Source organism: Lonchura striata, chromosome 1 (genome assembly GCF_050655825.1).
Source record: "Lonchura striata isolate lonStrDom1 chromosome 1, ASM5065582v1, whole genome shotgun sequence".
Taxonomy (NCBI): Eukaryota; Metazoa; Chordata; class Aves; order Passeriformes; family Estrildidae; genus Lonchura; species Lonchura striata.
The window spans coordinates 17,009,717-17,020,257 of record NC_140703.1 but is presented as its reverse complement, the minus strand read 5'-3'; the positions used below and the strand labels follow the sequence as shown (position 1 = coordinate 17,020,257).

The 10,541-nt window shown below is 37.7% G+C and overlaps 1 long non-coding RNA gene across 4 annotated transcripts in view; it reads right to left on the bottom strand.

The window, feature by feature from the left end:
• Positions 1–380: 380 nt before the first annotated feature.
• The window catches only part of LOC146768605 (uncharacterized), a 37,271-nt gene continuing 27,110 nt past the window's right edge, over positions 381–10,541 (bottom strand). For 3 of the 4 annotated variants that reach the window (XR_014950382.1, XR_014950393.1, XR_014950380.1), the window contains one exon: positions 6,853–10,470. This is a non-coding gene — a long non-coding RNA (uncharacterized LOC146768605). The other variant, XR_014950390.1, reaches the window with a different exon arrangement.

The following is a 10,541-nucleotide window of genomic DNA, read 5'->3' as shown; positions in this document are numbered from 1 at the left end:
CGTCGGGCTCTCACGTGTCCTGTAGTGACAGCTCCTCTGATTTTATGCGTCAGGAGCTGAATGTCAGATGATATGTGTCAGATTCGAATGTGATCTGGTTGCTGTTAATCCCTTTTATAACTTATTTACAGTGTCTCCCAGAATGACATGCACATGACTTATTTCTGTGACTTGTCAAGGATTTTTGCTGACTCCTTGAAGCAGTGAACCCCACAAGTGCTCACAGTAGACCAGCCCAGGCCAACATGCAGGATTCCCAGTGCCAAACACATCTCCTGCTTCCCTGGGATTCACCAAGGACAAATACTAAAGCAGGAGTGCTGTAAGAGAATATCAAATGCAGGCTTTAGGTGTGAACTGGTGCCAAACTGCTCAGTGATTTCAAGTGGGCCCATGAGACGAAGATCCTTGCAGAACAAGACCAGTGATTTTCTTTTTCCCTCTCCCAGTTTTGCACTCAGCTTGGGCCCAGCAGAACAGTGGAGCTGCACATTTGGAGCAGCTTTCCTTGTGGCTCAGACAGATTGCAGCTGAACAACCTTTTTTATTTTTCCCTGAAGACGGCAATGCTTGCAAAGTTACCTCTCTGAGCTTAGAAAGCCAAAGTAACACTCACTTCAGTGAGTGCAATTTCAATAAAATCACACTTCCTACGCAAAATCCCACCTTCAATTACAGAAGGTGAGGTCTATCAAAGCCCTAGACAAGTGAAACCTATTCCCATTTGCACAATTTAGACAAATTTTGTAGTGTGTTTTATGATATTAGCTTGATTTAAAATAACCAGCCGCTCCTACATGAGAAAAAAGGCTGGTATTACATAGAAAATCCATAGAATTTCCATGTTGATAGATCAATAATTACTGAGCAAAAAGAACAAAACACAGAATTATATGACAGGTTCATTTGTAGACAAAGCATGGTCTTTTCTATTAATAAAAAATGTTCTCACTCTAAGGCTGGTATTAATGACAAACTTATTGATTCATTCAAATTTCTTTAGTTTTTCTCTAATCCATATTGAGCTGAATTTAAAGCTCACTGAGCTGTCTATAAATATTTTGCATAGAAATAGTGAAGTGCTGATCTGTGAAATATGTGGGCTTTTCTGCATAAAATGTTGCTTTTTGTTTTGCTTGAGTGCAGAATGTATGGGTGTACACCTCTTTTAAATTGATTTGTTTTTATTAATGCTTAGATCTGTAATAGCTTAATTTTTTAAGTGCTGGCCATTTCACAGGTGATATAATTCTTCAAGTTACCATCAATAACGATTAAACAACAACAAATAAAAACCCCAAACAAGCAAAGAAAAAAAAAAAACCACAATTGCAGCTAAGAAAACAGTATATTTAAGATCACGTAACAGAGAAGCACTTCCTTCAGCTTAATGCTGAGATCAACTGTGCCAGCTGCACTACTGATGACAATCCAGTGGAGACAGAAAAATGAGATTACGTTGGAAAAGGAAGTATCCAAAATAGGTGAATTTTTTTTTTTTGCTTTGATAATTTTTGTTGTGGGGTTTCTTTTTGGTTTTTGTTTTGTTTTTAATGAAAACACAAATCCAGACCATTGCCCAGAGTATTGGGAATGTAATATGTGTGAGGTCACACAAAAATCAGCCACATGATTTATAATAACAAAACTCACCACTTAAAAGTTGCAAACATACGGAAAAACGTCCTCCTAAAAATTAAACCCCTCAAGTTCATGCTAAATCTGATGTCAGCTCACAATCCATGTGCTCCCCAGCACCAAACCAATCTGTTTTTCTGGCTGTGTGCAAGAACAGGGCATCTACAAGCCCTGCTTGTGAATCAGAACATTCCATAAATAGGCCAGTGGCTTCACTTCATGATTTTCCTCCCCACTCCTCCACCACAGTCATCAAGAAAAAATTGGAATACTTGTGGCCATAAGGCCACTGAAGAGTTTCAGTTCAGGAATTTGTTTCTGCAAACAGAGTGCAAGCGTGCATCTTTGTTTTCCTTCAATTTGTGCAGTGCTGTTAGCACTAAATCAATCTTCAGGTACATCCTTGGTCATGGAAGTCTGCACACTTGTGCAGAGGATAAAACTGAGTATTGTTTGTCATTTGCTCATTCAGGAATATATTGTTACTTGTTTACCTGTAAATACACATTTTTAGGTGTTGCTTTGTCTCCCAACTACACTTCCTTTCTTGCAGGCCACTTTAAACCAAATATAGTATAAAATGCACCACCAATGTTTTTAAGTACATAAAGAAAAACACTGAGCACTTCAGAGATCTTCACTGCCCTTCTCCACGTTGCTACCCTAAGGGAATAAAAATGAATATTTGCAAAAAGCTTAGAAATGTTCAGATTATTCCAGGACTGGTGCTAATAGCTACATCATCTGAGCACCTGGGGGAGGGGAGGGAAAGGGGAAGGGGAAGGGGAAGGGGAAGGGGAAGGGGAAGGGGAAGGGGAAGTTCACATTTCTCTGATTTTCACAATCCCTGGGTTTAGTGAAGTGCCTGACTCTGTTCTGGTCCACGTAATATCCAATGTGGCTACTTCATGGGGCAAAGTGGTGGCCACTGGAAGATTTCTTCCCAAAGACCCCTTCTCCTCTGAAACACAAAGTTTGAAAATATTATTAAATAAACCAAATAAATCTCAACTTCTGAACATCCATATCCACAGTACACCAATTGGTTGACAGCAATTGGGACACAAGTTTGAAAGTTTCTGGAAGTTCATCAGTGAAAAAATACCTCTGGAAAGCAAAGGCAGATTTGTCCGTGAGAAGCAGGGCCTATTTTTCCTCTTCTGCTGCTCACCCAACAACTCCTACCTTGCAACGGGGTCAGCAAATTCAGCATGAACACTTTCCACAGTCACACTGGCAGCTGCTCAGCTTGAGTCAGCAGGCAGCACATTGAGCCTGCAGCTTCCCCAGTTCAGGAAGATCATCCACAAGTAATACAAATTAGTTACTATCAAGCCCTCTCTTCACATAATAAGCAACTGATCAAAATTTTCTAGTCAAAAAAGAGTCAGCAGAGTAAAGTAGTAAATTTCCTTAGCATCTGTTGTGATGGAGATGGGGTAATGGTTCACAGGCAAGAGCTGGAGTTCTCAATCAGCTTGGTGCAGTTATGAGAATAATCACTGTGGACAGAAGTGTTTCAGGGAAAATAGAGTTCTGGATTAACAAATTGGCTGTGAATCATTAAGAGATAGGGCATGAAATGATATTAAGCCACGGCAACAAAGGACTTCCAATTATTTATGAAAAAAATCAACCGAGACAAACTGCTGTAGCATTCATTAAACTAATGAGGGGAAGCACCATGGACTGCAGTTTGAGGATAATACCTTGAGGTCAGAATGCAATTTGATGCAACTCTGGTTTGATCTCTCTGCTGAGAACTAGGAAACTGTTTAAAAATTAAATGTTATAAAGATCTGAAGCTGTAGATGTGGCTGCCCTTCCTCCAGAGAACAAAAGGGAGGAAAAAAAAACATCAAAAGTGCTTCTCTGTGGTAAGAATGTTGGAACCTGAAGGACTTCATTTGGGTTTGATATTAATATACTTGAAGAATAAATGCTGGGAAAAGTATGAAGTGGCAGAACTGGCCTGGGTTTGCATCTGTCCCTCAGTACAAGCACAGCAGTACCTCCAGACTTCTGCAACACCCTGGCTAAATTCTGGCATGGGCACAACTTCCAAAGTCAACAAAACAACATGCTACTCACAATTCTGTCTTATTGCTAAGTTTAAAGAACAAATAATCAGGTCAGAGCCCTAAATATATGTTGTGGTTGTGTAAGCTCTGGCATGAGGTATTCAAAAGCTGGGGAGGAGGGATTTAGTGTCATACACCCTGAATGGGCAATGACAAGCCTGGAAGCCCTGCTTAACATTCTTTATTTTATCCAAGAGATAGATGAGCAAGTAGGAAACTTCCTCACTTCCTACAACTGCTTATTCAGGAAGTAATTTTCTAACACCAGAAACTTGTCATGAGTGACACAACCAAATGCAGCAACAAGGTCAGAGGTTGATCTAGGCAAAATTAGACAAAAAATTGGGAGCAATTTTATGCGCTGCTAAGACTATAAGCATTGGAATGAAAACGGCAGGAGGGAGACAGGCTTGGAAAAGAAGCATTTTCCAGGGATTACTTTAGTTCTGAAAAACAAACAGAAATAAAATTGAAAAAAGCATGTTTAAGTTCCAAACAAAATTATGTTGTTGCTATCAAAACCAGGAGCTTCTATTTTTAAAGGTTGTGCCGTCCAGGAGATCAGACCAGGCAATCTCAGTAGCCCAGTTTGGATTTTAACATCTTTACACACACAGGGCAGGAAAATTATCATAACACTTGGGCAAGCCTAGAGCAGGAGTTTGCTGAGACATTATGCATGCCAGCTCTGAAATCAGCCAGGCCTGCTGTCTAACAATCAGCTGCAGCTCTGGCATCCCAGACCAGAGGGCTTTTCATTCAGCCCCACGCCGCAATCACTTCTGATTTTCTAGAAGTAACAAAGCTGTTATTATTTCAAACAAGAGAGAAGGAGACAAGGTAATTGAGTTTTAAAACTCCTGCAGAAGCAAAGCAATCCTCCTGGATTCAGGTGGAACAATTTTATTCGAACACCAAGACATTGCATCTCTCAAACTTTTGTTGAGCCATAGAAGTGGAGTCACTTTGACAAAAGTTTGAAATAGGTGTATGTGCTTGATCTGTTTTGGGTATAATACATACTAAATATTGTAAATAATATTAGCTATATAAGTTACTTATTTATTACTATACAAGAACTGTATAAGTAATATTTCTACAAAGGAAATGCCATCACAAACAATTAAAGGCTTCTGAGGCTGTAAGCAACTATAAACTGCTGGAAATACAAAATAAATAAGAATAAACAAATAATGGGATTTTCACAATGGTTCAGAACATTCATTAGTCAAGTCTGGTGTCCCGTCTCCGTCCTCTACCATACAATTCATAAAATGAAAGTCAACACATCTGCTAAGCTGCAGAAAAAAACTATTCCCCTCAGCTGCTCAAAATAAGAAACCAGCCTTGACAAAAGAGATTTGATTACTTCTGTTTCAGCCTGAAAAATAATAAAAAGTCATCACAAGATTATCCACACACACTGTCAATTCAGAAATTATATTTGGACCAATTTTCACTACTGATGTACATTTTATTATCTCCACATGTTATGGTAGTTTTAGATCAGAATTGAGTTTGTCCCTTAAACCTTTAATTTTCTCCTTCATGAGCTCACAATAATAATCTGGCCATGTCTTATATTATTCAGTTATAATTTGCAAGAAAGTCGCATTTTCTGTGCATCCACTGGTATCAGTGAAAGATTAAAATAAAATGTGTTGTGCTGCAGCTGAAATGTGATGCAGTGTACTTGAACAAAGTTGCTTGAAAGAGCAAAAAATAGCGTTAAAATTAATATAACTGCTTGTTATTGATTGACAGGATCAGCACTGCAGAAAAAAACATACAGAATTGGATCATGCTCCAAAAAGAAATGAAGAGAAGGAACCAACACTCTCCAAATGAGGACAAAGTGACAGCAAAAGGAAATAGGCTTATGCATACCAGAAATCATGATTTTTTTAAAAACACTGAGAAGTAAAGCAAAACAAAACCCACTGCAGAATTCTTGACCATTTCCCTTTAAATACCCAAGGGAATTTAAAGGTACTACTACAGCCTGGATTATGATCTCTACTATTCCTGCCAGAGCAGGTGTCCTTCACATTCTGGGCTCACAGTCCTCAATCATTCATTGAAGGGGAGAGCTGCAGAAAATGCAGGGAGACTGTTGGAAGTCTGGGCATTGGATACATTTTTTATTTCTTTGCATTTTCAGTAGTCAAAAAGGAAAACCCTTCATCCATCACTTTGATAAAAGTCCACAGGGCATCCATTTATTCTCTTCCCAACATGATCCGATGAGTTTGGATCCTTATTTATGTTCTTTCAGTGCTCAGATGTTACATTTTCTTGGCCATTATCTGAGCATTACTATTTATTATTGGTCCACAATGGAGATCCTATTGTAATGAACTGTGATGCGCTGACATTTTTCATGTTGCTAGTTATACCAGATTTATTGCAATTACTCTTGAAAGGGATGGAGCAATTTCCTGAAATCTTTTTGTGGGAAAAGGAATTCCTGCAGTAGGTTCTCACTGAATTTTCTATGAAGCTGTGCTAAGATCTTCTGTTCCAAGAGCCTGAATGATTGCCAGCCTGCCTAAGACTCATGCTTTACAGAATAGAAAGTTTTAATTAAAAATGAGCAATAAGTTCATGATAGGTTTGTCTCATACCAATAGCACAAAGTTCTAGTTTTTTTTTTTTCTTTGATGGCATTTAAAGACAGGTTACAATGAAATCCCAAGCAAGAAAATGAGGAAAAGGCCTTAAAATAAAACCTTTCTTATGAAATCAGGCTGTCTGTGGAGATGCTTGGGTTTGAGAGGTTCAGCTGCTTATTGGATGCACATGGGAATTTCCCACTTCAGCCCTTAACAATCTACACCCATGAACTGAGCCCTGCCCCTTCCTGAGGTCAGTAAATTCTGTGTGACATGAATATGCTGACACACATTTTCAATAGATTGGCCCTTTCTCCAGGCTGAGCTTTTGGATAAATATTGCAAGATTTCATGTAATTAAGAAACGTGCTTGAAAATTAAAAAAATGTTTTCAATCAAAATGATCAGACAGATATCTTGCAGTGGTGTAGGCAGTTTTCTTTCATTCATTACTGTTCTATTATTGATTTTGTTGGTGTTTCACTTGAGATTAATTTGGCTGCTTCTTCCTAAAAAAAATAAAATGTGAAATCTTATTGATAGTAACCAAGTGAGCATCTCATTATATTATCCCCTAGATTCTTAACAATAGGAGGGAATAACCACCAGGGAAGGAGGAAAAGGCTAATCCATAAATTTCTCATTAGCTGAAAGAGAGAAAAACATTTGCTTGAATAATGGAATATGTTTAGCATCACAGCCTGCAGTTAATCATGTTTACTTGCCCTTACTTTTCCAATATTCACAGAATGAAAGTGCATGGATTTCAGCACAAAATCATCAGCTATCAATATGTAAAGTTACTATTCAAAAGTACATCTAAAGTAGCACATTTTTAAAGCAATGAGAGAATACCTGTGTTCAGAGTAATAATAAAAGCAATTACATTTGCATATTGCACCATTATTCCACTTAAACATCAATAATAAGCAAAACTAAATCAAGCTAAAGTGAATAATTCACAGCAAATACATTACCCAATTAATTTTCTCTAGTTTTCTGCTTAGTAAGGTTTGGATTATTTTTAATCCAGTCATTGATTTGAATTTTTTTTTTCACATAGACTACTAGATTCACTCAAATCCAAATTCTGTCCTTCATTTCTAGTTTTGTATACTATTCAGAATAAAAAATAAAAAACCTTTGACAAGACAAATCCAACTGATCACTGTAAATAATTTGTGACATAAGAACAGCTTGGGAAAAAGAGAGCCAAGGATGATAATAGAACTGAAAAATTTTAGAAAAATTTTTGTTAAAATCTGCTCTTGTCCTTTTCCTCATGTATGGGGAGAACAGGTTGTTTTCTTGCTCTTCGGGGAGGAGCTTATTTCAATAAATTTCTTTTTCCAGGATTGAAGCTGACTCAACTTTTCCTTGCAGCCACTGCTTTCTAGGCTTTCTGGGTTAGCCATATTGCCACATTAGTAGTGATGATTTGCATTGGTTTCATGATATGGCACAGAGAATTAGTACAAAATCTGTTTCTCTACCTGTATTTGTGCTTATCAGCACTTATACCTCAACAAAATCTCCCTTTCAAAGTCCACATCTCCTATATGCCAAGATCATCTTAACTCCTAATCCCATCTGCAAACTTTCTTATGCTGTCTCATCCACATGAAGGCATAAGCAAACTTTAGTCAACAAATTTTCACCTAAAAGTAACAAAAAAAATTGGACACTCATGGGCCCAAGAGAAACCTTCAGCTGTGTTCAATATATCTTTCATTTTCACATGTGCATGGGATGAGAAGTCACTTGCACTCGGTTTTTTTCTTTATATCATACTAAACTGATATCCTGTCATAAAGTACTCTTCACAAGAAAAGGAACTTCAATGTCATGAAGGAAAGGTTCATGTAATCTCTGTGATTACAGTTGATTTTCTTGTGGGGTTTGTTTTTTGTTGTGGTTTTTTTTTTTTTTTTTGGCAGTTCCCCAGCTAAAATATCAAAGTGAAGCTTAAATTTTGAGCATACAGAGATGTAATTGTTGAAATACCAGTTGTGAACTTAGAATTTCCTCAGTGTTTTCATTTGGCAAATGGCCTCATATTTCCTTCTAAATACTTTTATTTTTTCTTGACAGAACCACTTTCCTAAGGTGTAACTCCTACTGCAAGACAGTTGGCAAAAACTTTCCTTATGAGAGCTCTAAGAAAAATTATTATGGCAGTTCATGGCATTTAACCCCTTCACCTCAGATACCAAGGTAATTCCCCTTCCCTGTAAATGTTGTATATGGCTTCATTAAAATATTGGGTTTAAATGCCTTCAAATTCCAACTCCATGGCTGGCAGCAGGAGCAGCATAAGTAGCAGGTAATACAGATGTTCTGATAATGAGTATACCCAAAGTACTCAACCACAGACAGGTGTGGCACATCTCTCTGACAGATTTGCACAATTTCTGAGCCAAAACACAAGCATGTGCTCACAACAGCACAGGGCTAAGACCAAACAGCTGGCAACATGATCTGTCTTCTCAGAACTGAAACAAGGGAGTTGCTTGACAAAATTAGGATGCAGAATGAAAATACACCCCAAAAAAAACAAGCAATAGTAGTTCTCCGAGTCTTCAAAAGCAGATTTCAGATGCCATAATATTTGTGTATTTGTTTAATTTAAATGTAATAAGTTGACAATGTATTGACAAGTAGTGGCCCTTTAAATACATTATATGGACAGTTTAATGCATTTTAAATTTTTTTGTAACAAAATGGTGTCATTGGCATGATCTAAGTAGCTGCACATCTTACATGTATCCTGCTGTACCAGTCTTTTCTGGAAATGTGATTAAACATCACAGCTTCTTGTTTCACTGAAAAACCAAGACCTTCAGGTCTTCTGAATGCACATGTGACACACAGAATATCTGTACATCTAGAGGATGGATGTTTTCAGTTAATTTAGCAAGTATTATTGAAACTATTAGTCTTAATAGGATTATTGAGACTAATAACTGGGTGGGTATGTTAGAAGCCATGCCCTTAGTTTGACCTCCTATTCATTCCTATTTGACCTATCCTACAGATAATGGTGAAAACAATTCATTTTCTTTGCAATCCAGACAACAGTTAGTTCTACTTATATTTTAAAATCTAACCAGAAAACTCCTCACCCATTCTGTGCCTTCAGAGATGCATTTCAAACAGGAACATATAATCTTAAAGTTTTTTAAGTAGCCCTTCAATATTTTTCCTAGCAGAGTTGAGCTATTTGCTAAAGACAACCTGTTCTCCAGAACAGAGATGTGGAATGTGCCTCCTACCTCAGCAGTCTTCCTGCACTATTTTAGTGGCTTTACCCTCTTTATATCATCCCACTTCTCAAGCTATCAAAAGCTATTTGAGATGTGTCAGCTTTCTTACCTCCTCCAATATCCCCACATCCACACAGTTCTATTGGAAAAAACCTTGCAAAGATGAGCCTTTCAGTTCTTGCCAGAGCTGAATTGAAATCAGGCCCTTTCTGTCTCTTTGGGTAAGAGAATCCCACTCTTCCATTGTTCTTCCCTGAATTCAGGTCAGTTTGAAACCTGTTCTGGAGCAAAGCTGGTCAGAGCTGGACACAACCAATCTATGTGTCAAGATTACCCAGCAAATGCTGGTAAACCTAAAAATCTTGGTTTATCTTGCTGCACAAGGAAGAATTCCAATTTTAGTTGGCCAACTTAGCTGGGAACTTCCAGAACAGCTGAGAAATCCATGTGCATGTGCTAAATCTCTAGCCTACATTTCTGCTGTGCAGGAGGTCACCAGACAGTGATCACAAGTTTCATAAATACATTGAGAACTTGGGGTGGGATGCATTTGTCCATCACACCAAATTGATTTTATTATGTCTGTGTTCATGACTGTTTTTCAAAGCTGGTCTAGCAATGCTGGCGATGTAAATGAGACAGCAGGCACAAACAGAACAGCATTTATCTAGAATTTCAGAGTAATTGCTTTTAAAACCATCAGAGTTGGTTAGTTTACATTTCAGTGATTTTTTAAAATAAGTTCCCTGCTTTGAATCCCAAAGTTGGTAAAGCTCCATATTTATTTCCCATAAAAATTGAAACAGGCTGTCCTAGAATCTGTAATTTTCTTCCAGTCTGGTTTTCCACTGTAGTTTGAGCTACAGAGAAATATCCCTGAAAAGAAAGCAAGTCTTGAGAGATCACAAATAACCAATTTCACAGTACAAGCAGTTGTAAATAGAGCT